General features: G+C 40.0%; 1 long non-coding RNA gene across 1 annotated transcript; it reads left to right on the forward strand.

Moving 5' to 3' along the window:
• The first annotated feature begins 3,237 nt into the window (after nt 1-3,237).
• On the forward strand, nt 3,238-26,326 carry LOC102156645. The gene is made up of 4 exons (XR_005385716.1): nt 3,238-3,433; nt 13,114-13,259; nt 23,779-23,861; nt 26,201-26,326. It is a non-coding gene; the product is annotated as an uncharacterized LOC102156645 (long non-coding RNA).
• Nucleotides 26,327-26,581: the final 255 nt, after the last annotated feature.

Here is a 26,581-nt window from a genome sequence, read left to right on the forward strand (position 1 = left end):
TAAGAGTGGTGTTGTTTTACGGTTTTGCAAGTATCTGGCTTGATAGAGAACAGCTGGATTCTCTGAGCTACGTCTGCATTCAATGTGTTGTTCTGGCTGAAGTATGAAGTCCATGGAGAAAATCTGGCCTCACACAGATGTAGTTGGGAAAAGGAGTATTTTGATAGACATTTCAGATCATCATGGATAGCATTCTTTTTTTTTTTAAGTTATCTCTATGCCCAACGTGGGGCTTGTGCTCACTAACCCCAAGATCAAGAGTCGCACACTCTACAGACAGAGTCAGCCAGGTCCCCCTGGATATGCTTCTCTGATACTACACAAAAACACAAGAAATGATCATTTATTTAAAGTTAGTTGCAACATAGAATCTGAAAACTTACCAATGAGCTTTTACTCTATAACATTAAAAATCAATATCTCATACTTTACATGAGTCTTTGACTTGTGCCTGATTTTATAATATCATTGATCATGTGGAAAATATTGATTGAGTTACACAGATATTTCGAATATTGACACGCTTTGTTACACAATATCAACAAATTGAAATCATTAACATTACCACCACTCCAATCAGGAAAATATTGAAGTATTGGGAAATTTTCACCCCTGGGTTAAAGTGGTCTTACACTGAGCTCATTTTGATACCTCAGTAAGAAACCTTAACTATCATGGGGTCCATGATCCTCTATAACAAATAGAAGAACTCTTTAATGCAGATATTACTTTGCAAAGTTTCTTCATTTTCCCATGGTAATAGTATTTAAAATGGTGGCCAGTTTCCAAGGCTAAATCACAAGAATCTGCTTACTTGAACATCAGCCAAAAAAGAGGTGGAGGTCAGGAGGGGTAGGCAATAAAGGGAATACAACATTGTTATTATGATATTAGCATTTAAATGTCTTGAGGAAGATAAATTCAATTCATACATATTATCTATTCATTGTAAGGGTCAGTGTTGAATAAAGGAAAGTTTAATTATAGAAAAGTAAGACAAATGGGGACTTTTGTAGAATTACTTTTGTGACTTTCTGGACACTTGCAACTGACCACATGAAAGTTCTTTATTATGCATGTTAACTCTAGGAGTCTCACTTTGCTTTTCCGAGGGGGAGGTACCTGATAGAGATGCTTAACTGACACAATCTTAATGATCTACTCCGATCGCACAAGGTTATTTATGAGATTCTTTGTGTGGCAGCTAATAACCCTTTAACCCAAATTGTTTTCTCAACTTTAAAACACTAATTTGAAAGTCTTATTAAATAAAGTACAGAGGTTTTTTTTTTTATCTGAGTTCCTATCCAATTACAAGATAGATTATTCAAGCTTAGAAAGTAAAAATTAATTAAACCCATATTTAAACCGTATGTATCCCAAAAGAGCCCTTGGAAACACACAAGTGTTTCCCATGGAAATGATATCAAGAAAAGCAATATCTATTATCATCTAGTATCTAATATGTTGTAATGCTTTTCTAAAAACAACAGGAAGTCATTCCCTAATATGATGTTACACGACTCCTTTTCTCTGACTCCTGTGGAAATAGAAAATCAGGAACACGCCTGGTTGCCAACATTGTTTTAATTAAGCCTGTGTCAACTACGAGACTGGTTTATTATTTATAGCCAGATTTCTCCCACAATGAGTTCAAGGCAGATTTCAAATGAATTTATTAGAACCTGACCCTCGAGATTTTAGTTCCTGATGAACACAATGAAGATGATGCCCCAGTCATACTGAAATGAAAGTCTAAATTAGGTGGAGATCTATTTTCAGGCGTAAAAGCAAAGACCTACGTGAATTTAAACTCTTGCTTTTGATCAGAATCAGCCTCTCCCTAGCCCTGTCTTCTTGCCCAGCTGCAGTTAAAAGCTTTCTGGCTTCCTTATTTTGTTAAAGCCAGGAAATTTTGACCTATGGAAAAAACTAACTCCTCCAAAACACATTATGCATTCAACTCAAACAGAACCACCTCTGGTTCCTACAGGCTGCGGAACATGGCTCAACTATTCTTCCCTATTCCAGAAGTTTCAGATGCTGACCTTTGAAGGCTGAAATCTGGCCACATTTCAGACACGGGAGTGCTGAGCTTGGGCACCCCCAGGAAGCCCTCCATGGTGCTCTCAAGGAAGCTATTATTAAACATTATGCTCTTCTCCAATCTGACTACATCTTGAAATGTTAAGAATAATGACTACTGAAAACTTGGCTGCACAACAGCAAAAGATCATTCCAAGACCTTAGATAACATCGCATACGGCAGGTTCTTTATTTTTTTATTAGAGTAGCACAAAGAATGTCATACAACTTTATTATTTTATGATCCTTTGAACCCAAGGACCTCTTCCGCCCTTGTTGCATGAACCCATTAAACCCTTCCAACATCAGTGGATTGGTGGCAAGTTTTCGGTTCCATTTGCTTACACTGTGCTGCTGATAGACACAGGGAAACTGCTTGTTCACCATGGTCATCGAGTTCAATGGGAAGGTGGAGTGGGTGGCAACTTGGTAGTGTGATATCTAGAATTCTAGAAATGGCAAGTTCAAAACAAAGACCACCTCCTACTGAATGGTTCAGGGCAAGGGTGAGGCAAGTAGGACACTGGGGGCAGGCAGGGGCAGGTGGTGGGGCATGCAGAGCCAAAGCTAAAAACTTAGTAATCAAGATAAATCATATTTCCAATACAAAAAGAAATAGAAATCAATGCAAAAAAAAAAAAAAAAACATGATGAGCAACCTATTGACATTTTAAACACAGATGGAATTGGACCCTCTACTTGACTCATTTGGCCTCACTCACCTCATCCTAATCTTGGCCCTTCTGTACTCATTCAGCGATCCCTGAAATCCCACACTTCACAAACCCCCTTTTTTACAGCACTGCCTGCAATTAAAATGCAAATCTCCCCAAGGGAGCAGCATAATAAATCTCCGCACGTTATATTTCAGTGTAAAGTAGTCTACGAAATGCCTTCCAAAAAAAAAAAAAAAAAAAAAAACAGGAGGGAGGCTGGAAAGAAAACAAACAAGAGATTACTGGCACTGGGTCTTCAGGGGGCAGCGGGGCAGCCAGTGAGACACAGCAAGTTAAAGCCATTTCTGTCACTAACAGTCCCAGACTGAAGCCACTGGTTTTGGCTTCTCACTCAACCAGATTTAGGCATTTGTTGTATATTCCAGATCCTGAACATAGGGGGCGCTACCAGGACGGAGATGAAGGTTCAGAATTAATTTCTGCTTATAACTACTTAAACTCACTAGAATCTGTTGCAGTCCTGCAGAGAAAAGCACAGAATTTTTCTCAACAGGTATACTCAGCATTTACAGACTTTTTTTGCTGTGATTGTGAACTTATCCAAGGACAGAGGATTTGTAAAAACTCATCCAATTCAAGAGGACCTATGGAAACTTTCTCTGGGCCGCAGGGTGAGTGACAAAGCCAGAATAAATGTATATAGTAATAACAATAACAATAAAACTATCAGTTTTTTCCTTCATAGCCATCACTTGCAAACAATATAATTTTTTAAGATGGGTTGCAGTATTTTATATGAATCCGAACTCCCTTAAAATTTTAAAGATGAAAAAAAATTTAAGATGCTTATTTTCAGTTAAAGTACTCAATAGGCTACTTTCTCAAGCAATGGTAAGAGTATCTCAGGCCACCAAAGCCAAAATAATGTGCAACAGATAAGAATTTACTCAAAACATCTTTGTAGCTTCAGTAGGATTCCCCTTCTAACTCTAGATACATGGTTTCTCTTCTCCAAACCAAAAGTGAGTGTTTATTTTGTTTTTAACTAAATCTACTACAACAAATTTACATACTAAAATATCAAGTAGTCTCTTCATTGCATTTATGGGGATTTTTCTCCTTTCTAAAGTGTCTAGAGATGAAAGAACATGGTGTTCATATCTCAACCTTCCCTGTTTTCATTGTTCCTGGTCCTGCAAAAAAATATGCAAATATACCAAGAACATATAAAATACAGATCTTATGAAACCAACAGCTAATTTTAAGGTTTGATGCTTACATGAGGGGCAGTCCTTTTTCTGGAAGAGAAGAAAGTGTTTAAATCAATGCCAGAAAACTCAGACTCTCCCCAAATTAAATGAAATGGGCAAAATCAGGTCCTGCCACCAGGAATATAATCAATGAAAATAAATCAAGGAAGGAGAGAAGTCTAGCAATCACTCACAATCTTACAAAACTAAACTTTTAGACACAATGTGATTTGTGTGTAACATTAGCTTTAATAGCAGAAAATTGCAAAATATGGGTATAAATTCAGAGGGAAAGAGGAAAGAACGATCAGTGTCTTCTGTAATAAGAGAAATTAACTTACAGGTCTATATTATACCTTTAGTCTTAAGGAAATCAGAGACAAAATGTATGCATAATATACACATTTCTTACAATATGAACTGGGTGAAATGCAGAAAATATTTCAAGCTGATGAAGGTAAAAACGAGTATTTAACAAATATTAGTAAAAGTAATACACTAAGAAGTAAACTTTCAAAATTACAGGTTAGCCAACCTCTGGAAAAATAATTTCTTAGAAAACAATTGAATAGAGGTGGGAGAGAAGCATTACTAAATCTAAAATTTGAGAAGATCTTGGATGCTTTTGATGTTGATCTTGAAATCACCTCTTCTGTTTTCTTTATTCTAGAAACTTCGCTGGTTTTATATTGCTGCATATTAAACTCAGCCATGTCAAAAAATTATTAAGCTAATCAGTGATTTATACAAATGTTTTCTTTTTTTGTTTTTATACTCTGCATTGATAAATATGAACTTATCAATTTTGGACAGAAATGAACTCTATTAGACTAAAACAGTCAACCTTGGAAATCCTGAATTTGCTCAGATAAATCTCATGACAAACCTGTAAAATAGAAAGCACAACCTTAGCTCACACACAGGACCTAATCCCAGGCGAGACTTCAGAATTCTGTAGTCCTTCTGTGAGCTATTAAAGAGTAAGCTCTTCAAAATTTTTTCTAAGCCAATTTCTTTTTTCAGAAAATTTTCTCTGTAGCTTAAGGAATTACAAGGTGCTAAGTGCCATCAATAAAATAAAAATATTTTATTTACTAAAGGCTTGAAAAGTTAGCATTTGATATTAAAGAGTCCTTTTTTTTTTACAATTTGAAAAGCTTTAACTCTTTGTGAGTGGATTAATTAATACACTAAGGTTTCATGTTACAAATATGTTTTCATTAACAGTCACAAAACTATAATCAGATCAGAAAGATTATTTTCTTTATCAAGTTATCAAATAGCTCTTCAGATTCTTTTTTCAAAGAAAATCAAAGGGAAAAAATTCAAGATATATAGATATTTCATTGCACTGTAACCAACCAGGTAAGCTGGTGAGTTGCTCACAGTTTAAAATATTGAGCTGTTCAATCATGATCATGGGCAGGTCATTTCACTGCAACGAGAGCATTTTCAGAATAAAACCAAGTCCAGCCCCATTACTCACTCGACTCAAAACCATTAAATGAAAGAATGTGCTAAAAAAATTTTTTAAGGGTTACATCCAATTTTGTGATGTATATAAATTTAATACTTCAGGAATAAATAACACTGAAATAGAGAATTACCCTGAAGAGAAAATGTTGATACCTTGGTTTCACCAAGCTTAGTACAACTGACCATTCCTGAACTAAGGCAGAAGGGAGTCTAAGGATTAAATATATTTAGCTTTGAATATCACAGTGAATTCTTCTAGATGACATGAGATTTCAAATGGGAGGGGATAGATTCCCAAGAGAATAAACAAGATTTTAGGAGGTTTAGGAAGAAGATACTGAATTTTATATCCTTCCATTTGTTTCTATTCCATTTTATACACACAGAAAAAACCTACTGAACTCACAAATGTCATGTCATCTTCCTGCTAGTTTGATGTCAAGTTATCATGCCAAAGGTCTAAAAATTGGTATCGAGAAAATAAATAAACATGCACAAGTTAAATAATATTTAACCTGTAATCTTCTTATTAAAGCCAAGTGTATTATTGATTCTACAAGAGGAAATTAAATCCCTGAATAAGTACTTTGTTAGTTTGGCAATCAAATGAATGTTTCACTTTAAAAATATTTCAAGCTTAAAATTTATTAGTGAGTGTCATGTTTATAAATCTATATTGAAAATTGCCTTCTTAAAATTTCCTGCCTTAGGTTCCAGGCACCGCTGGATAAACTAAAGGTTTTAAGAAATGTAACAAGATTATTGTCAGCATGAAATTTGGAAGTCAAAAGCTCATTTGCCTAATACAATTCTCCTACAATCCTTTACCACTATCAGTGATTTGTTTTCCCTTAGCCATTGAATCAAAATGTTTGGTTAATATTCTTGGCCGCTTTGCAAATCAAAAGTATCCAAATAACATTTTACATTGATATCAATTCTCTTACTGTGTAACCAATAACCACATCTAATAAATCCATTTACTCTAATATAAGGAAATGTCTGCCTTATGTATAATGTTTGTTATTTGGGGGTAATTTTTAATGGCATCTGCATCCTTATTATTTTATGAGTGAATTCGATTATGTAATGTTGGAAAAAAACATTGAATGTGCCCAGGAACTAATTAAAGCTTAAAGCTGAATGGAAATTGTCTATGTTCTGAAACATCAAGAAAACTAAAAATCAGGATTTAGGTCTATCATTTGGAGACTTTTTGTAGTCTTTTTGGAATAAAACTAACAGAAATGTTTTTCTTTTGCATCTGGTGATTTTTCATAGCCATTATTCGAGCTGATCTTTGACAGGAAAAAAAATCAAACTATGTAGCCTAATCAATAACGTAGGAAAAGGTATGTGCCCATGAACCTTGTGCCTTTTGTATGGGGCTTTTTGGTGGGGGAAGGAGGTTGATTTTCTCTGTGTCTGATACCAGTTTTTCACTGGACTTATTACATGCACCTTTCTGTGTGCATCTACAGCTGCTAACATGCATTGATAATAATTATCTCTGTGTTTAAGCTATAGAAAGCTAAAAGTAGTTTATTGGCATTATCTCTTGAATCCTTTCCACTCTCTAGAAGTAAAGATAATAAGAAAGACTCTTTCTGCAATGATGATAGTGTACTAATTTTCTTTTTCAAAGAGTTACTGTGAGAGCTGGGTCTTTAGCTAATATTTGAAGATAAACAGTCTTTGATATACTTGCTGGCATCTTTTGAGAGGCAATGTAGCCTCACAGCCAAGAGCAAAGGCTCTGGAGCCAGACCACCTGGGTTCAGATCTTAGCTTTGTTACTTGCTGGAAGAATTTAGGCAAATTACTTCATCTCTCCACAGCTTGGTTGTTTTCATCTGCCAAAGGGGAAGGAATGTGTGCTTGCTATTTTTTTAAATGATTATGTGCTTTTCATGAACTTGCATCTAATCTTCCCGAAGCGGTTGTTTTATTTTCCCAATTTTGCTGATGCTCAGCATCGTAGCTCTACTCTTGTTATCGTTCATCTTTAATAGCTTGCAGGGGCAGAAGGCAACAACTGAGAACTCCCAACTTTTGTTTCAAATCTCTCCTTTTTCCTTTGCAACTGACTGACCTGTTTAAGTCTTATTGTGAAAAGCTACTAAGTAGTAACTCATTTGTATTTTTGCTTCTTATGTGACTGGCAACTGCATTGGAAATAGGATGACTATCAATTTATGATGAAAAGCAAAGATGCTTGATCCTAACATCTTATTAACAAATGTGGTTTTGTTAGAGAATGTAATTTTGTGTGTGTCTTATTCACCTGCTATGAAAAAAATCCAGTTTAGGGTTAAGGGCTTTTCAGGTTATGAGATACCTGCCAGTAAATGATCAAAATAGAAAAGTATATCCCCCTGCCAAATAATATACCAACATAAAGTTTATTGGGAAGATATTGTGGGGGAATGGAAGATTCATTCATTAATCTATTCAAAAAATATGTAGTGATTATCTCTTATTTGCTGGAATAAACTAGAATTCAAGCAGGTCCTATAGCAGTGGTGAAAAAAATTTTTATAGTATCCAGGAGCAATTTTATGAACCCAAATTAAACCTTTTCTTTCTTGCCCAGGAGTCAATCTAAAAGTCTATGAAAGTGACATTCAGTGTGTATTCAACCCTTATTAAGTTGTCAGAGGGCTATCATAACAGCTGTAGCTCTCTGCACCAAAAAGTCGAGCTCACACCCTTGCTGAGTAAACCAAGAAATAGGAACGGATATATAAGGAGGCAATAAAAAGCTCCCTGGGCAACTTCATGTGGTCTGTATCACTTGGATGCCCCAATTTGGAACATCCTCCACCATCTCAGTGAGACAGTCACTGCATCTACTCATCTTTGTCCTGTAAGGAAATACATGCAGCAAAGGGATGGGTGTCTTGCAAACCTGTAATCATGAAGCGAAAAAGCACCAAGTTTCTTTAAGAATCACAGTGCATTCCCTCTCTTCCTGAACAAAATAAAGCCGCCTTGGGAAGTGATCGAAAAGCTGAGATTCTGCTTCTACTCTTCTCAGTTACCCAGGCAGCTGGAGCTTTTTCAGCCAAGTCTCTGAGAATCCCTCAAATGCAGTCTTTTTAGCCAGGATGAGGATAATTCTTTTGAGTCGTACCATTAAGTGCTCTCTACAAGCAAAAGACTGATTGGTTAATGCTCAAGGGACTGAAGAGAGAAACAAAGATCCTCTTTCTTCTGGATAAGAGAAAGAGGTTTAAAAAAAACCTATACCAATACGTTTTATACTTGATTAACAGACAAGAATAGCACAAGAGGAATTTTTTAAGATGAGAGGAAAAGGAAAGAAAGATTATCTTCAGAAAAGTAGAACAATAGATGAAACAGCAAAAACCAGAAGATAAAGGAATAATATATTTAAATTCTTTTTTTTAAAGGTTTTATTTATTCATGAGAGACATACAGAGAGAGAGAGAGGCAGAGACACAGGCAGAGGGAGAAGCAGGCTCCATGCAGGGAGCCCGACGTGGGATTCGATCCTGGGTCTCCAGGATCATGACCTGGACGGAAGATGGCACTAAACCGCTGAGCCACCTGGGCTGCCCATATATTTAAATTCTTAAAGAAAATGACCACTGACCTAGAATCCTATATCTGATATAAAGACTTTTTATAAGACTTTAGCAATTAAAACAGTGTGGTACACACTGCAAGGATAAATGAATAGACCAATGTGAAAGGACAGAGCAATGAAACAGATCCACGTGTACAAGAACACTTATCTATAACAAAGGTGACCAGGGCAGAGCAATGGACTGATTTCCAATAAATGGTTAAGGGTGCCTGGGTGGCTCAGTTGGTTAAGTATGTTCCTTCGGCTCAGGTCATGATCCTGGGGTCCTCGGATCAAGCCCCATGTCGGGCTCTCTGCTCAGTGGGGAGCCTGCTTCTCCCTCTCCTCCTTCTGCCCCTTGCCCTGCTTGAGCTCTCTCTAATAAATAAACAGAATCTTTTTTTTTAAAAGAATCAATTCGTTAGCCATATTAGAAAATAAGTGAAACTTAACCCCAGCCTCACACCATATCCATACATTAATTCCGGGAGAACTGTATACCTACATGTGAATTGTAAAACAGTCTTTTGAAAATACCACAGGAGTGGGCACCTGGGTGGCACAGAGTTGAGCATCTGCCTTCGGCTCAGGTCATGACCCCGGAGTCCTGGGATCGAGTCCCACATCGGGCTCCCTGCAGGGAGCCTGCTTCTTCCTCTGCCTGTCTCTCTGCCTCTCTTTCTGTCTCTCATGAACAAATATAAAATCTTTTTATTTTTATTTTTATTTTTTATTTTTTTAATAAAATCTTTTTTAAAAAATACCATAGGAGAGACTTTGTGATCTAGACGTGGGAAAAGATGACTTAAATAACAACTGTATAAAAGGGGAGGGGGAAACTGATAAATTGAATAACATTAAAATTAAGAAGATCTTTTTAGCAGAAAACATCAGTGAGAGTGTAAAGGTAAGCCCCTAGTGGGGAAAGATGCTTTTAGCACACATAATTAGAAGAATAGCTGGTGTTTGTCAATGATAAAATGGCCACATTTCTTTACTCCCTTGCTCTGTTCCATTGCATCTGCTTGCTAGCCAGCCAAACGGTAGGGGAAAGGATTTGCACACACTACTTCTACACACGTTACATGCCCCCACCTGACAGGCCATGTTCTGAATCCTTGATTCCTTGATTCCTTGATTCCACAGCAGCCACCCACTCTTGGGACCCACTTTTCACCCAGAACTCTTCTACTTCTGCAATCTCAGGCTTCAATTTCCCACTCTTCGAAATTCATCTGTCATTCCCTGTGCACTCTGGTCCTCCTCTTTGACCTCATTGAGCCTTCCCTTGGGGTCATCCCCAGTCTTCCATCCTGCAGAGCAGCTGTGTATATTCTCACTACCTTCCTCTGGCCTCACCTCATAGCTTTCCTTCCCAAAAGCACACCACTTCTGAGTGAGATAGAGACAACATAAGGGGACACTCTCCTCTTACTTTCCCCCTACTACCAATTCCCTTGGCTCTTTACTTCTTTCTTACCTCAAGATGTTTTTCCTCCTAAGCAAATGGATATTCTTATTCTCATTTTATATACTAGGAAAATGGAGATCAAGTCCTCTTCTCAAGATCCCCACAGCTAATCTATTGAGGAGCTGTTATTGGCAGCCAGGTCTGTGTGATACCAGTCTGCAGGTAGGAATACAGAAAATGAGGACTAGTAAAATAAATCACCCTGCTTCTCAAGTTCTGTTAAGATTTTGGAAATAACATAAGTAAAGCATGACAGGAGAGCTTGTGTTATTTTGGTGCCTAGATGATTTGGAGGTGGTGATGTTACTAAGAAAGTTAAGGGGGTCAGGAAGAAGAGATGATTTGACATAAAGGATAATGGGTTTGTGTTTAATGTGTTGAGTTGGAAGTGCTGCTAGGATCTCCAGGTGGAAGTTGTCCAGCAGGCAGTTAAGAACAGAGCTCGAGAGCTTACGAAAATAGTGACGTGTGGGGAGATGAGATTTGGAGTCATTCATGGAGTGAAAACCACCACACAATCAAGTGAAAGCATAGATTAAAAGAAGGAAGGGGGGGATCCCTGGGTGGCACAGCGGTTTGGCGCCTGCCTTTGGCCCAGGGCGCGATCCTGGAGACCCGGGATCGAATCCCACATCGGGCTCCCGGTGCATGGAGCCTGCTTCTCCCTCTGCCTGTGTCTCTGCCTCTCTCTCTCTCTCTCTGTGACTATCATAAATAAATAAAAATTAAAAAAAAAAAAAAGAAGGAAGGGGGATGCCTGGCTGGCTCAGTCAGAAGAGCATGCGACTCGTGATCTTGGGGTGATGAGTTTGAGCCCCATGCTGGGTGTAGGGATTACTAAAAAAAACCCAAACTTTTAAAAATATTAATTAAACTAAAACAAAAAGAAGAAGGAAGGAAGGCGGAGGATAGGGAAGGAGTTGAAAAGGAAATGAAGTGAAGGAGACAGAGGACAAGTAACCGGAGAGATTGGAGCCACAAAGCACAATATCGTGGAAACTGAGGAAAGAATCTAACTCATCAATAACCCACAGGCAGGTCATTGAATTTCTCTGTAACTTTTTTCCTATCTACAAAGAGATGAATAGTAACATCTGACCCTGTAATATAGGTCATGCTTTGCCTTGTTGCATACATACTTTATGCCAATATTTTACACTTTATTCAAGAGTACTTTGTAAACTATAACATTCTCTTCAGTTTTACTGTTATCAACAAATTGTTAGCCCCACAAAGTTGTCTTAAAAACACAGTAATGACTTGATCTCTTGCATGCATAATTCACTCTTGGCAATATTTTCATTATGTTAATGTCTTTCTTAAGAGAAAGGGGGAAAACACATCCTCAATTAATTAATACCAATTTAGAATGTGTAATCATTTGACTTGAGCTAAGCTAGTGACCACCTTTACATGAGCCGTGGAGCATTCACTTTACACACACTTCAAAAATGATAATACTATCCAACTTTAGAAAATGAAATTACCTTACTTATCATGCCAGTCCTGCCCTATACTCAACACTCAGCTGACGCCACCCCCCTCTGGAGGCTTCCAGTCATTATTATAGCTTCAAATGCCTCTAAAATGACAGCAACATTTGTGCCACTCATTTGACAACAAGGCATTCATTCCCACTCTAGAATCTGCAGACTCAATAGACTTAGACTAACTGCCAATTAGGCTAGCCAAAAATGGGATAAAATATTTTCAACAGTTGAATGAAGAATCCAAATTCCCATTGTGTTCAGGGCTGGGGGGTAGGGGGCTGTCTAAGGCTAAGTTTGTCCCCGGTGTCTCCCAAGAACAAAGTTTCACAGGTGGGATTCAAACCCCACATGGTGGGAGGGCCTCCTGAGCTCTTTCCACCACTCCCTTTGCCTCCTAATTCTCCAGCCAGATAATAAATACCTGATCACAGACAACTTTTAAATTCTATGCATGGCACCTTCTACAGAAGAGGGACTCAATAAACATGTTTGCTGAAGAAACAGTTGGGAACATGGAATTGATAGAAGAAAAACTAGTTACGCAATGAACTGACTAAAAGGAGGAAAGGGGATCACCTGGTCAAAGATCCCACTAATGTTATTTCTCCACATTTACTCCTTTTTTTTTTTTTTTCGCTTCCCCCATATTATAAAAGTTTGTTTTAACTTTGCATCTTCTTCAGAGAAGTTTCAAAATGTATTGAAACTGAAGCCTGATTGCTAGATTCAACAGTTAAATTAGGAGTTATGACCAATGCAATTTTCTAAAGCTTTTGCAACTAGCCAAGTATAGATATTAGAATTTCTTACCATAATGGTTTCCTATACCTAATCAGTTAATCTTATCTACCCATAGAAGCAGACCCAGCAAAAACCTGTCTTCCATAGGGCCTGACTCAATCAGTTCTTTGGAAAGGCTTTTCTTACCTCGCCACATAATGATCAGTGTGCTACGAATCTTTACTTTGATTTCTCTGTGACTTAGCTGTGTTCTCTGACTCAGCTCATAAGGTATGTTGGTTGGTTGGTTGGTTGGTTGGTTTTATTTGTTTGTTTGTTTATTTGTTTATATCAGAGACCATTTGAAGCCTGAATGAAAGCTCTGGATTCTCCCTATGGAAAGTTTACACACATGCACATACGTACAAGCCCTGACATCTGATTTCAAGGACCTTGTGACAACACATTTGTAGACTCCTTAAGAAGCCTGTGAAAGCCCAGGTAAGAGTGCCTCTTCTAGTTTTTCCTTATGCATTTGGAGCATCACGCACCCACATTCATGTATTAAACTAAAGGTCCATTAGGGCTACCTGGGTGGCTCAGTCGATGAAGCATCTGCCCTCAGTCAGGTCTTGATCCCAGGGTTCTGGGATCCAGCTCAGTGGTTGGGCTCTCTGCTTAGCAGGGAGTCTGCTTCTCCCTCTCCTTCTGCTCCTCCCCCGACCCCAGCTCATATTCTCTCCTGAGTGCACGCTCTCTCTCTCTCTCTCTCTCTCTATTACATGAAATTTAAAAAAAAAAAAAAAACTAAACTAAAGGTCCATCAAAAGCTTCCTTTGTATCTCACCTAACATCTAGGTGAGCCCACGGGGCAGGCCTTAAAATTACTGTTTTCAGGGATGCCTGGGTGGCTCAGTGGTTGAGCATCTGCCTTTGGCTCAGGGTGTGATCCTGGGGTCCTGGGATGGAGTCCGGGAGCCCTGCTTCTCCCTCTGCCTATGTCTCTGCCTCTCTCTCTGTGTCTCTCATGAATAAATAAAATCTTTTAAAAAACCTTCCTGCTTTCATAGGAAAAACATAATAAAATAGTGTTAATATTTTAAATTACTTATTTTTTCCCTATTTTCCCTAGCTTTCCCCCAATGGATGAGATTTCATTTTGTGTTTGCAAAATAAAACAAAAATGAGCAAACTACTGTGCTTCTGGAGCCGTCAAGGCTTGAACTGGACAAGGCTGAGCTTCACAGTCTCCCTACCCCTATACAACTTTGGAGTTAAGCTTTAGGGAGGCAATAGGAAAGCTCCATGTAACTTGGAAGGGGAAATTGCTTGACATCTAGTTCCAAGACAGGGAATAACAGAATACCTTGCATTTTGTGGCATTTCATAGTTTTCAAAAACACTTTCACAAATATTATCTTACATGATAACACCTACCTTCATCCCATCAGGCAGACAGGGCAGGTATTGTTACCCTCACTTTGTTGATAAGAAACTCAGATCCAGACAGTTTTGTGAATTACCCAAGGTCTTAAATGGAAGAACAGGGATTGGAATGTAGAGTTTCAGACCCAGACTCTGCTTTTTCCTACAGTATGAAAGAAGAAAAGGAAAATGAAAACACACACACACACACACACACATTTATGAGGGACGGGGCTGGGGTGGGCTTTAAAAACCCTTTCAACTGAAATGCATGAAATTTTGTTTTCAGCCACAAAATCAGGCCATCTATTTTTTAAATGCTGAGCAAATCAATATTTTTCCTTAAAATGCAATTGTCCTTGTATTAGTCACAGGAGTTTAATCATTTGTGAGGAATAAAATGGCCCTATCTTTGCCAAATGCCATTGTAATCACTTGGGTAAACAGTCTGGAGCCATTTATATTATTCCTTATGGGATAATGGGTTCAAAGCTGTAAAATCTGGAAATATTTTACCACAAGACTGTTGCTATAGGCATTTCCCATTTTGAACCAAAGCTGGCTCTGCCCACAGTTACATCTTACAGGTCAGGAACGTCACTTAACGAAACATACAGCAAACAAACTACTTGTGAACCTGCCCACATATGGACTCTCAGAACTGGAAGGGACCTTGAGAGATTGTCTTCATCTCCCACTCCCTTCTCTTCTGATGGAGACACAACCCCTTTCCTATCAGCTTGTCTCCAATCAAGGAATGCACTCTCCTCCTGGCTCTGGTCACCCTGCACTCCATGCGACCCATGGGGAGTTTGACATCAGTGAAATTCACCAGGCTGATCCTGTGTTGGTCGCTGGGGGGAGCAGGAGAGCAGGGTCTTTCCTTTCGCTTCTTGGGATCACAAATGTCAGTGTCAACTATGAATGGCCACCAACAATAGAAGACCTGTACTTTTACAGACACCTGCCATGCATTGATAGCTGTTATTTTCTTTCTTTCTCTTTCTTTCTTTCTTTCTTTCTTTCTTTCTTTCTTTCTTTCTTTCTTCTTTCTTTCTTTCTTCTTTCTTTATTTTTTCTTTCTTTCTTCCTTTCTTTCTCTCTCTCTTTCTTTCCTTTATTTCTTTTTTTTTTTTTTAAGATTTTACTTATTTGTTTGAGAGAGAAAGAACACAAGCAGGGGGAGTGCTAGGCAGAGGAAAAGGAAGAAGCAGGCTTCCCAGGGAGAAGGGAGCCCGATACTGGCCCCATCCCAGGACCCTGGGATCATGACCTGAGCTGAAGGCAGACACTTAATCAACTGAGACACCTAGGCGCCCTGCTGTTACTTTTTCTAATATTCTCCATATTCACTGATTGTGATGTTTTGCCAATGAGAGAACTGAGATTCACAGAGAGGAGAGGGAATTAATGTGTGTTAACACTTACTGTAGGAGGAACACTTTACATTTTCTCCATAATTTTATTTTTTTATTTTTTGAAGGCTTTATTTTTTTATTCGAGAGAGAGAGAGAGAGGCAGAGACACAGGCAGAAGGAGAAGCAGGCTCCGTGCAGGGAGCCTGACGTGGGACTCGATCCTGGGACCCCAGGATCATGCCCTGGGCCGAAGGCAGGCGCTAAACCACTGAGCCACCCAAGGATCCCCCCTCTCCATCATTTTAATAAAGGTTTAGTGATGTGTCCAGAAACACATAACTGATCAATAACCAATACAGCATTTGAGATTTGCCTGACTCCAAAGCCCATGCCCTTTCCATCACATGACTACTTCCTAAACCTCAGTATCAATCTTCACTAAACCTCAAATATCATCTTCACGATTTCTTTGAAAATCCTGTACCATGCACTCTATTATTTCCTGAGAGGCAGTATGGTTTAATGGGTAGAACATAATCCTGAAGTCAATGTGCCTAAGTTCCAATCTTAGTAGCTTTGTGATGTTAGGCAACAGATGTGACCAGTACATGTTTCCTTGTACTTAAAATGGGGGGTGATAGCACCTACCTCATAGGGCTGTTTTGAGGATCAAATGAATAAATATACATTAAAGCACTATAGTAAGTCCTTAATCAAAGTTCACTAGTATTATTTCAGAATTTTCTTTAAATCAGGTTTTTGCAAATATATTGAAAGGAGAGACTGCATAACACAACTGTGAAATTACAAGTTTGGTGTGATAGTTATATTTCAATAAACTTTAAAATAAATTCAAAATATTCAAATAAAAGATGTTTGTCCATGTATTGCCTAAAATCATTTTCCATACCTAAGTCCTACTTCAGGAATATGGCTCCACCGCACACTGTTTGCTATCTATAAAGAACAAGAAAGAAAGAAGAACAGGAAGGAAGACAGATGGAAGGAAGGAGAGAGAGGGAAGGAAGGAAGGAGAGGGAAGGAAGGAAGGAAGGAAGGAAGGAAGGAAGGAAGGAAGGAAGGAAGGAAGGAAGGAAGGAAGGAAGCACTATATGGTAAAAGATATGTTAAATAGATTAAATATGTGCATTTCTGTGAGAACCTACCTGTCCACATCCCAGGGTATTTTAAAAACCCAGGAAAAGTAAGTCTAGAACTTCTAGGACCTGTTAAGAACTTAAAAGATTAAGAAATGCTTAATCCTAACAGATTGCAAACGTTCTACTATTGCCCAAAGTCTGAGTTGCTGTGAAATTTTACATAAGAGCTTTTACTATTTGAGTCTATTTTTCCATCTATAAACTGGATAGAACTTGGGCCTGCCCCCTTGCATCAGCGTTTCAGAATGAAATGGGATTTATACTGAGATTGTTCAGCTCCAAGTACAAATGAGGCTATGATAACTCTTGACAAAGACACGTTTTCCCCCTGACTTTCATGAAATATCTTTTCCAATATCAAACACTAAAGATAATTTTGGATAGATGGAACAGCTTATCACGGGGAAATTTTAATTGAAAATACTGCGATTCTTGAAAACATGACTTGAGAATACAGGTCAAAACTGAAACAATGCTCACTATTCATAATTACTGTTCAGTATTGATACAAATCCCATGAACAGGCCAGTGTTGGTCAATGAAGACATAAAGAAATTAGGATACTATGAATCCATTAGGAATGCTTTTCCCTTTAAGTAACAAAAAACTTACCAACAATATGTTTAAGAGAATACGGGCTTTTTCTTCTCATCTAAAAAGCCTAGAGGTTGGCAGCTACTGCCTTTGGTTTGGTAGCACAATGGTATCAGGACCTGAATTTCTGTATGATTTTATTTCTGTTGGAGGCATGACGTGGGGAAACTTGACTTTTCTTGACCATGACAAGACTGTCACAGCTCACTGCATCCAATCTGTATTCAGAAAAAGAAGAGAGGAAGGGAAGTGTAAAAGCTTCTTTTTTTTTTTTTTTTTTTTTTTTTTTGTCAAGAAAAACAAAAGCCTTCTCAGAACTTTCCCCACCCCCACCCTGAACTTCCTATACTGGTCCTCAGCCAAATCTGCCATATGGGCATCCCTAGTGGCAAGTGAGGCTGGGTGGGTAAGCCCTCAGCATTTCCAACCTCTACAGTGGAGGCAGGCCAGAGGGAAGGAAAATGGGAATGTGCATCAGGGAAGCTCAAAAACAGATTTTGGTAAATTATTATGATGAATGTCTCCGCTCAGCCCAAACTACTTTTTCCTTTTAAGTAAAGGCTGCCCTTTTCAAAATGTTTGTAAATGAAGTTGACCTGGCAATACTGAATCGTGTTTTTTCTTTCAAATCCATGACTATCTTTTGCATTGTTATTATTTTGATGTTATGAACCATTCATAAAACAGCATATTCTCCTCAAATATTGGGGCTGGGTTTCTAAAAGCTCTCAGAAGAATTCTCCATTGAAAAAACTTAAGCCCTTATTCATGCAAGTTGAAATGAGGGGCCTCTGGGTGGCCCAGTCAATTAAGTGTCTGACTTAATGGTTTTGGGTTCCATGTCCCGATGTCAGGGTCATAAGATCAAGCCCCAGGTCGGGCTCTGTGCTCAATGTGGAGTCTGCTTAAGACTCTCTCTCCCTCTTCCTCTGCCCTTTCCCTCTGTGTGTTTGCTCCATTTCTCTCTCTATCTCTCTCTCCACCTCCCTTCTAAAATAAATAAATAAATCTTTAAAAAATATATAAGTTGAAATGAGGCCAAAGGGGGAAACCTCTAATAAATATTTATATACACCAAAATACACCTATGAAGAAAATACCAAATATAGATAATACTAATGTTTATTTATATGCTGTAAACAAGTATTAAGGTGCCATATTATGATTTCATCATATCATCACTTGCTTGCTAGAAACTGTTCGTTTTCTCAGCCCTTCCCCTGGTCGTTTATTCCTCAGCCCTGGCCCCTGTCAGACACACCAGGGATGTACAGTTTCAAGGCCACAGTTAATTTTCCTCCTTTGCTTTTCTTTCCTAAGACATCCTTGCAAGCAGCTCTAATTCTGCTCTGTCAACTGTTTCTTTTTTCTCTTTCTAATACCTAGCTCCCCCTTTTCCCAAATTATCTCCACTGGAGTTGACATAAACTTTGCACGTTCTAGCATCCAGATTCTCCCCAGACATTGAGAAGGCACGCAGAAGTAAAACTCCTTATGTTAGGATTTAATGAAATGAAAACTTCAATAAAGTGTATATCTAACATACTTAGAGATGCTCATAAAAAGAGCACTAGAGGAAGAGAAAGAAAGAGAGAGAGACAGAAGGGAAAGAAGGAAGGAAGAATGAATCACAACTAAACTGCAAGACATGACTTGCTTCCCGGGGCCTGGATAAGATCACCATGAGGTGTGGTTATTTTCCTAAGGAATAGCACATCAAAAACATTTTAAAAATCCAGAGATTTTGCTTTCCCAGCACCCGGCAGTTCCTAATGCAAGCCCTCTTTTGTGACAAAACAGTTCTGAATTCTAATGAACAACTATTAGATAAGAGATTAATGAAGAGTCACCCCCACATCTCAGTATCAATAACCAGGGCTTCATAGTAGTCATGATCTAGTAGTCTGATCCACTGAGCTTTACCCTCTGTCTTATAGCAAACGTTTTTGTTTCCGAAGACCACTATACCTTTTCCCCAGCTGCCTCTTTTCCTTCCATGTTGTGATATCTCAGGTCCAACAGGCTGAAGAGAATTCAATCGCTAATGCTGTAAAGAAAGGAATTATTAGTGGTCAGATCATGTTGTATAGACTTGGCCTTTGAGGAGACTGGCTTGGGCATGCTGGCGGGGGTGTGTCTCTAGAAGAAGTATTGACTTGCACCATATTTAAGCCAACGAGTTGTAATTACACACATATTGTGTGTCTATCCTTGCACGGATTCTGAAGTAGGGAATAGTTCAGGGCAATGAAAAGGGCCAGGCACTGGAGCCAAAGTGGCTTAAAATCCACTCTCACCACAGCTGAATTGAGTGAATCATTTTAACTCTCTTGAGCCTTATTCTCCTTGCTACTAAAGGAGTGAACTGATTTTGCAGTTTTGCGAAGATTGCACGAGATCAATCAAGTACAAGTCAAGTATCTGGCATGTAGAAGTGTTGAGCCAGTGTTGTTATTATTAAGATACAATCCATGTTCTCAAGGAACATACTATTTATTTGAAGAGATGAGACACGTAATCAAATCTTAGGTGGGGTAGTAGGAACAGTAAGTATTACTGGAATTCAGAACTGAGCAAAATATTTGTGAAACATGTACTATCTTAAATAACTTTTCTCTGATATTATTAAATACCATATACTCATTATTAAATATTATGAGGGGGTGCAAAAAGTAGAAACATTTTAATGACATTAATTCTAAATTTACACACACATGTAATACCCATAAAATAGTAGAGTAATGCCAGTGGAACTTAAAGTCCACATGATTTTCTAAAGGAAGCAAAATTTCTTAATAGGAGTACAGATTTTACAGTCATGATGGAATGCTATGTAGCTGTTAATAAAAACAGAGTAGATTTTTATGTCCTGACTTGGAAAGACAGTGAGAATATATTGCTAACCGAAAAAAGCAAGTTGAAGAACAAAACATATAGTGTGAAGACTTATTTTGTTAAGAACGTTTTCCTTGGAGATTTAAAATGATCTCAAATCCTTTATATGTATCTGTACTTTTTTTTGCTTTATTACCATCTAATAATTTTTGAAAATGTTCTAAAGCAGAAAGAATAAATTCAGTCTTCACAATGGAGAACTCTTGGCCAAAGTTTTTTGGGGGGAGGGGAAAGAAGCTGGCTGTGGTCAAAGTAAACACCAGATGGTGCCCTTCATCGGTTTCTTTTTGAAAAACACATACTGTGGTCTGATAAGATAGCAACTGTCCAAAATGGCTAAAATAGATTCTAGAATCAGACAGTAGGTATCTTGGTTCATTTTCAAAATCAGACTGATTTTTGAAACTAATGTTTTTTTTTTTTCATCAAAACTAGCTTTCTAGGAGGAGTATAATGCATGCACCACTGTTTTAAACCAATTAGTGTGTGTATGTGTGTGGTTGTATGATTAAGCCTATTCATCATAAATCTAAATGCATTAGGATTAATGTACCCATGCAGAGTAGCTAAATAGTATGTAGATGTGATCTCCATTATAATTAGAAAAATTCCATAAATCCTGTATTACCCCCTAAAAAAAAAAAAAAAAAAAAAAAAAGGGAAGTGAGGAAGAAGGAAGAACAAGAGACATCAAGAGTCCCAAAGTAGTGGCACCTGGGTGGCTCAGTGGTTAAGCATCTGCCTTCAGCTCAGGTCATGATCGTGGAGACCTGGGATCGAGTCCCACATCAGGCTCCCTGCATGGAGCCTGCTTCTCCCTCTGCCTGTGTCTCAGCCTCTCTCTTTGTGTCTCTTATGAATAAATAAATAAAATCTTAAAAAAAAAAACCCAAAGTAGCAAAGGACACTATCTTATCAAATGAGCAATGGGCCTCAGAACCTCTGTTTCAGCTGTTATGACCTGCAGTGGATGCGGGTGTGGCAGCCCAAGCCCAGGCGTTGTCCAGAGGAGATAGGAGATCTGCTCCCCCAAACCCTGTTGACTCTTGGAAACCACAGATATCTTGCCAGTGCATTCTTTGCATGGAAGTCTTGAGCGTGAATTGTAATCTGTACAACGGAGTCTCATTTGAATGTTGGTGTCAAAGACCGAAAATACCTGCTTGATAGACTGCGAGGTGAGAGGTGATCTACATTTCACCATTTATACTCATTCATTCATTCGTTCACTTATTCATTCATTCATTCAGCAAACATTTATTGACAGTTGACAGATACCTGGGTGTCTGGATAATAGTCTGGCCACTCACAAGTTGCAATACCACACACACATTCGCCAGACTCTTTAATCCTTCTTATTTGACACCGTCACAGTGATGGTGGTGACAGTGGTGGTGACTGCGGTGACATGAGAATATTTTCTATGAACACCTACAAACAACTAAGGCATCTGCAGGTCTTCTAATCATGGCATTTAAAGTTATGGTATTAAAAGATATTATTAATTAATGATTAATTATTATGATTAAAAAATCATATTTAAAGATATTTTTAAAAGATTTTTTTAATAGTCCCATGACACAATGAAATAAAATAAGGCAAAATGAGAATGCATTTGACTCATGTTCTAAATTGAGCCAGTCATGAAGGCAGTATACAGAGGGACTCACCCAAAAATAGCTAACATTTTAACATCACTGACTCTGCCAGGAACTTGCATGATTTCACTTAATTTTCACAACACCCCAGCAGTAGGTATCCTACCTCAGGTAGAAGGTGTGAGGGATACTGATGTTCCAAGAGATGAAGGAACTGCTCAGGGTCAAACAGCTTTTAGGTAGCCTCTTAATCAAGACTTAAATGCTCACAGCCTTCTTCATTAAAACACACAAATAGGGGCACCCGGGTGGTTCAGTGGTTGAGCATCTGCCTTCGGCTCAGGGTGAGATCCCAGGGTCCTCGGATCGAGTCCCACATGGGGCTCCCCACAGGGAGCCTGCTTCTCCCTCTGCCTGTGTCTCTGCCTTTCTCTCTGCATCTCTCATGAATAAATAAATATTTTTTTAAGAAAACGCACAAATATATTAAGTATGGAAAATATGAGAAAGAGACAAAGACCTCTTGACATCTGGAAACTGATACTTAGAGCCCAGCACTGGTATTGCTAGGACTGCCTTGGAACTCACAGCTGAGCCAGGGTGTTCTCCTGTGGAGAACTATACAAATATAACATTGTGTGTCAACTATACTTCAATGAGAAAGAAAGAAAAGAAGAAAGAAAAGAAAGAAAGAAAGAAAGAAAGAAAGAAAGAAAGAAAGAAAGAAAGAAAGAAAGAAAGAAAGAAAGAAAGAAAGAAAGAAAAGAAAAGAAAAAAAGAAAAGAAAAGAAAAGAAAAGAAAAAAGAAAACAGACAAGAGGCCACTCTGTGCTCTTGTCTAAGCGCAGATCAAAACAAAAACACACTCTGCTAAGCACACCCCCTCGTCCTGCACACTATGAGTGACTGCTGCTTTTTTAAAAAAAAAAACAATTAACGTGTGACCCTTGATTTATCCTTTCTACCTAATAGATAGGATTTGTTGAGATACCCAGTCATACAGAGAACAGATTGGTGGCCGCCAGAGGCAGAGGTTTGGGGATGGATGAAATAGGGAAAAGGTAAGGGTAAAAATTGTCCAGCTATAAAATAAATGAGCCCTCAGGATCCAGTGCACAACACAGTGAGTGTCATTAATAATACTATACCGTGTGTTTGGAAGTTGCTAAGAGAGTAGATCTTAAAAGTTCTCATCACAAGAAAACAAATTTGTAACGATGTATGGTGACCGATGAGAACTAAATATGTGGTGATCATTTTGCAGTACATACAAATATTGAATCCTTATGTTGTACACCTGACACTATATAACGTTGTATAGCAATTATACTTCCATTTTTTAAAAAAAGACCCAGGGGGATTCCTGGGGGGCTCAGTGGTTTAGCACCTGCCTTTGGCCCAGGGCACGATCCTGGAGTCCCACGATCGAGTCCTGCATTGGGCTCCCTGCGTGGAGCCTGCTTCTCCCTCTGCCTGTGTCTCTGCCTCTCTCTCTCTGTCTCTCATGAATAAATAAGTAAAATCTTTAAAAAAAAAAAGACCCAGTCATGGAATTATTACCATTGGGGTAATATTGGCAGCACCCCATTCAGGACAAAGCCCCATTTCCTTGAGTCTTCCCCCAATCACCTAAGACCAGCCCAAAGGCTGTACTAGGTCCCAGTGAACACCCCCTTTGAAGCACTGCACGGTCCCCGGGGTGTACAGTGTCCCCTCTGCATCGAGCATACACCCCCCATGTTCAGCCACAGACGTGTCCCTGGTGGTCTCCGGCTGGAGGTCAGGGACAGAAATGGATGTTCACACAGATTCACCTGAAGCCCTCACTGCCTCTGACCTTTGAACCCTGGACCCAGTGATCCTGCAGCAGTAAGCTACTGTTAGGGTCCTTTGGGATTGAGCCCTGGTGTTGATAATGAAGCCCTTCAGCACTGAATCTATTTTATTTTCCTGGGAATAAGATGTCTGGGATTTTTGGTCATGTCCTCAGGTCTGTGTTATTCTCCGGCGATGTCGGGCGATGTGGCCTCCTCCCTCAAGGACTTTCAAATCTACCTGGCTAAGGACACTCAGGTTGGTCTACACTATACATTTTTGGCATTTCCATTGTGAGTAGTGAGTTAAAATAAGAATAAAGCCACTCGAAACCTTACCTATGAAAGTGGGCATTTTAGGGCACCCGGGTGGCTCAGTGGTTGAGCATCTGCCTTTGGCTTGAGTCACGATCCTCAGGTCCTGGGATCGAGTCCTTCATCGGGCTCCCTGCATGGAACCTGCTTCTCCCTCTGCCTGTGTCTCTGCCTCTCTTTCTCTCTGTGTCTCTCATGAATAAATAAATAAAATCTCACACTCACACACACACACACAAATAAAGTGGGCATTTTAAAGATCTAGCATTCCTTGAGCATGTTCAGCTCCAGGCCCTGTGCTGAGCCCCCGACGGGCAGTCTCCTGTCCCCCTCACAGCAATCTCGAGAGCCAGGAATTAGGATATTCCCCAGTTTTACAGATGGCAACACAGGCCTCGAGAACTTATTTTATTCACAGCATGTAGTCTTCCTAAGGTCAAGCAGCTCATCAGTGGTAGAGCCAGGATTTACCAGCAGGCCAACCTGGAAGCCACGATGCTCAAACTTCAGGCTATACTTCACAGGATACGTTACTTTGTGTAACAAAATCTCCCCATAAAGCTCTTTTCTGTAGCACAGGTTTAGTGGTACAATGGGCCAAATCACGTCTCCCCACTCAGGCCGTACCCTGCTTTGCAAGTCTAGCTATAAAGCAAGCACCAAGCATCACTCCTTCCAGAAGTGACACTCCAAATACCTCTGAACGTCAGGTGACAGCCACAAACTCACCGCGCTCAGCATGACTTTCTTTAGGTCCCAGCTTTCTGAGCAGGTGCCAGGCCTGGTTATTACCACTCCCACTGCAAGCCCGCGTCCACGCGGCCACTCTGAGAATGCTCCCCACCGCCCAGGTTGCAAGCAAAACACCACCAGCCCCCAGGTATAAACCCCGTGCCAGTTGCCCTCTTGCACCCGCAAGCCTAAAAGAACCAGTGCGGCGTGCCAGATGGTTTTGCTCTATGTTGGAGCTCACTGTCACCGCGAGGCCACGTTGGTGGTCATGCGGTGATACTATGAGCCAACAGAGGCCTCCCCCGCTTTTGCTTTACAAAAAAAGATGGGAAAGATCGTGGCTCTGCTTCTGGGCACAGGGTAGGCCCGTTTCCGAGTGGGCTCCTGAATCAGGACACCGGGCATGTAGGGCTGCGGCCTGTCATCCACAGGAAATCACCTCCCGGGCACGGGGCATACTAACAGAAAAGGAGGAAACTGGCCAGAGAGAGCGACAGACAGACAGACAGAGACAGAGAGAAAGCAGAAAGGAAGTAACTTGGTGGGTGTAATTGCAAACTGGAAAAAGTAAAAATGACTTTGGAGCACACAAGGACCAGGTATGATTTCACCCCCAACTCACGCACCACTCTATTTTACATCCTCTGCTGTTCTAACTTCTTTGGGTTTCTATGTGCTTCTCATCTGCTGGGGAAGATAAGGCTGGGGGGGTGCAGGTGGGAGGCCCCAGTGACAGGCCGACTCGGTCCTTCCAGGACAGTTGACAGGGACCTTGGAGGTGGCTGGTGGGCAGGCTCCCACCAGATGTGAGATGATCAAGCCGAACCTGAGAGTCGGGGACAAGACTGGAGAAGCAGGGACTGACATGGAGTCCTTGAAGTGGACTTTAGTGCAGCCCAGTGACTGGGGAGACCCAGGATGAGCTGGAGGCAGCGTTACGCATGGCAGCAGGGTCGAGGCAGAAACGCACCCAGGAAGGCTGATCAGGGGACTGGGAGAAACTGCCCAGGAATCTGGAGGAGTGAGGACACTCCCCCCACCCCAGGGACATGCACAGCAAGTGCTCAGCTACAGCTGGGGGCGCTCAGGATTCGGGGCAGGACAGGAGACAGCTGATGCTCCAACACTGACCAACAAAGCACCAGAGCAGGGTGGGGAAGCCTCTGGATGAAACCGTTCCCTGTGAATAGGTAGTCCTGGCTTTTCCCCCATCTGCACCCCGCTCCCCACCAAAGCTCTGGGGCCAGCTGCCTAAAGAAGGACGTCCAAGCCTTCAGGCTGGGTTGTCCTTTCCACCTCTCTCCACCCACTGACCTACTCCAAGGCCAATTCCAAATGCCAGATCTTCTGTGAAGCCTTTCCTCCTCGTCTTCACTCGCGTTGATTGTACCACTGTGTCATGCCAATTCGCCTTAAATGCTGCTTAATTGACAAAATGGAATTACCGAGATGGGAGGAAGCAGGATAAGAACAGGAAAAATGTGAATGCCAGGTTGAAAGCATAAGATAACAAAATCACTTGACATTTAACTCTGCTCTCCTGTCTCCTAGGACTCCTACAACAGCCCCACAAGGAAGGGAGCACAGGCCATCATTATTTAAAAAAAAAAAAAAAAAAAAAAACCTGAAGCTCAATGCTGTTAAATGATTTATCCGAATCCTGTAACTGTTAACACCAAGAGTTGAACCTATTCGTTCATTCATGTGTGTATTCATTCATTCGTTTGATAAATATTTATTGGTGCCAGGTCCTGTGTCACTGTTCCCAGCACGAGATGGGGGCTGAAGAACACAGCTGTGGATCATACACAGACTTATTCTAGTGGAAGAGACAGGAAATAAGTGAGTGAATGTGTGACATGATGTTCCAAAGTCACAGTGCTGTGAAGAAACAGCACGCAGGAAGGAGACCCAGAGGAGGCAGGTTCCCCA

The sequence above is a fragment of the Canis lupus genome, chromosome 38 (genome assembly GCF_011100685.1).
Source record: "Canis lupus familiaris isolate Mischka breed German Shepherd chromosome 38, alternate assembly UU_Cfam_GSD_1.0, whole genome shotgun sequence".
Lineage (NCBI taxonomy): Eukaryota > Metazoa > Chordata > Mammalia > Carnivora > Canidae > Canis > Canis lupus.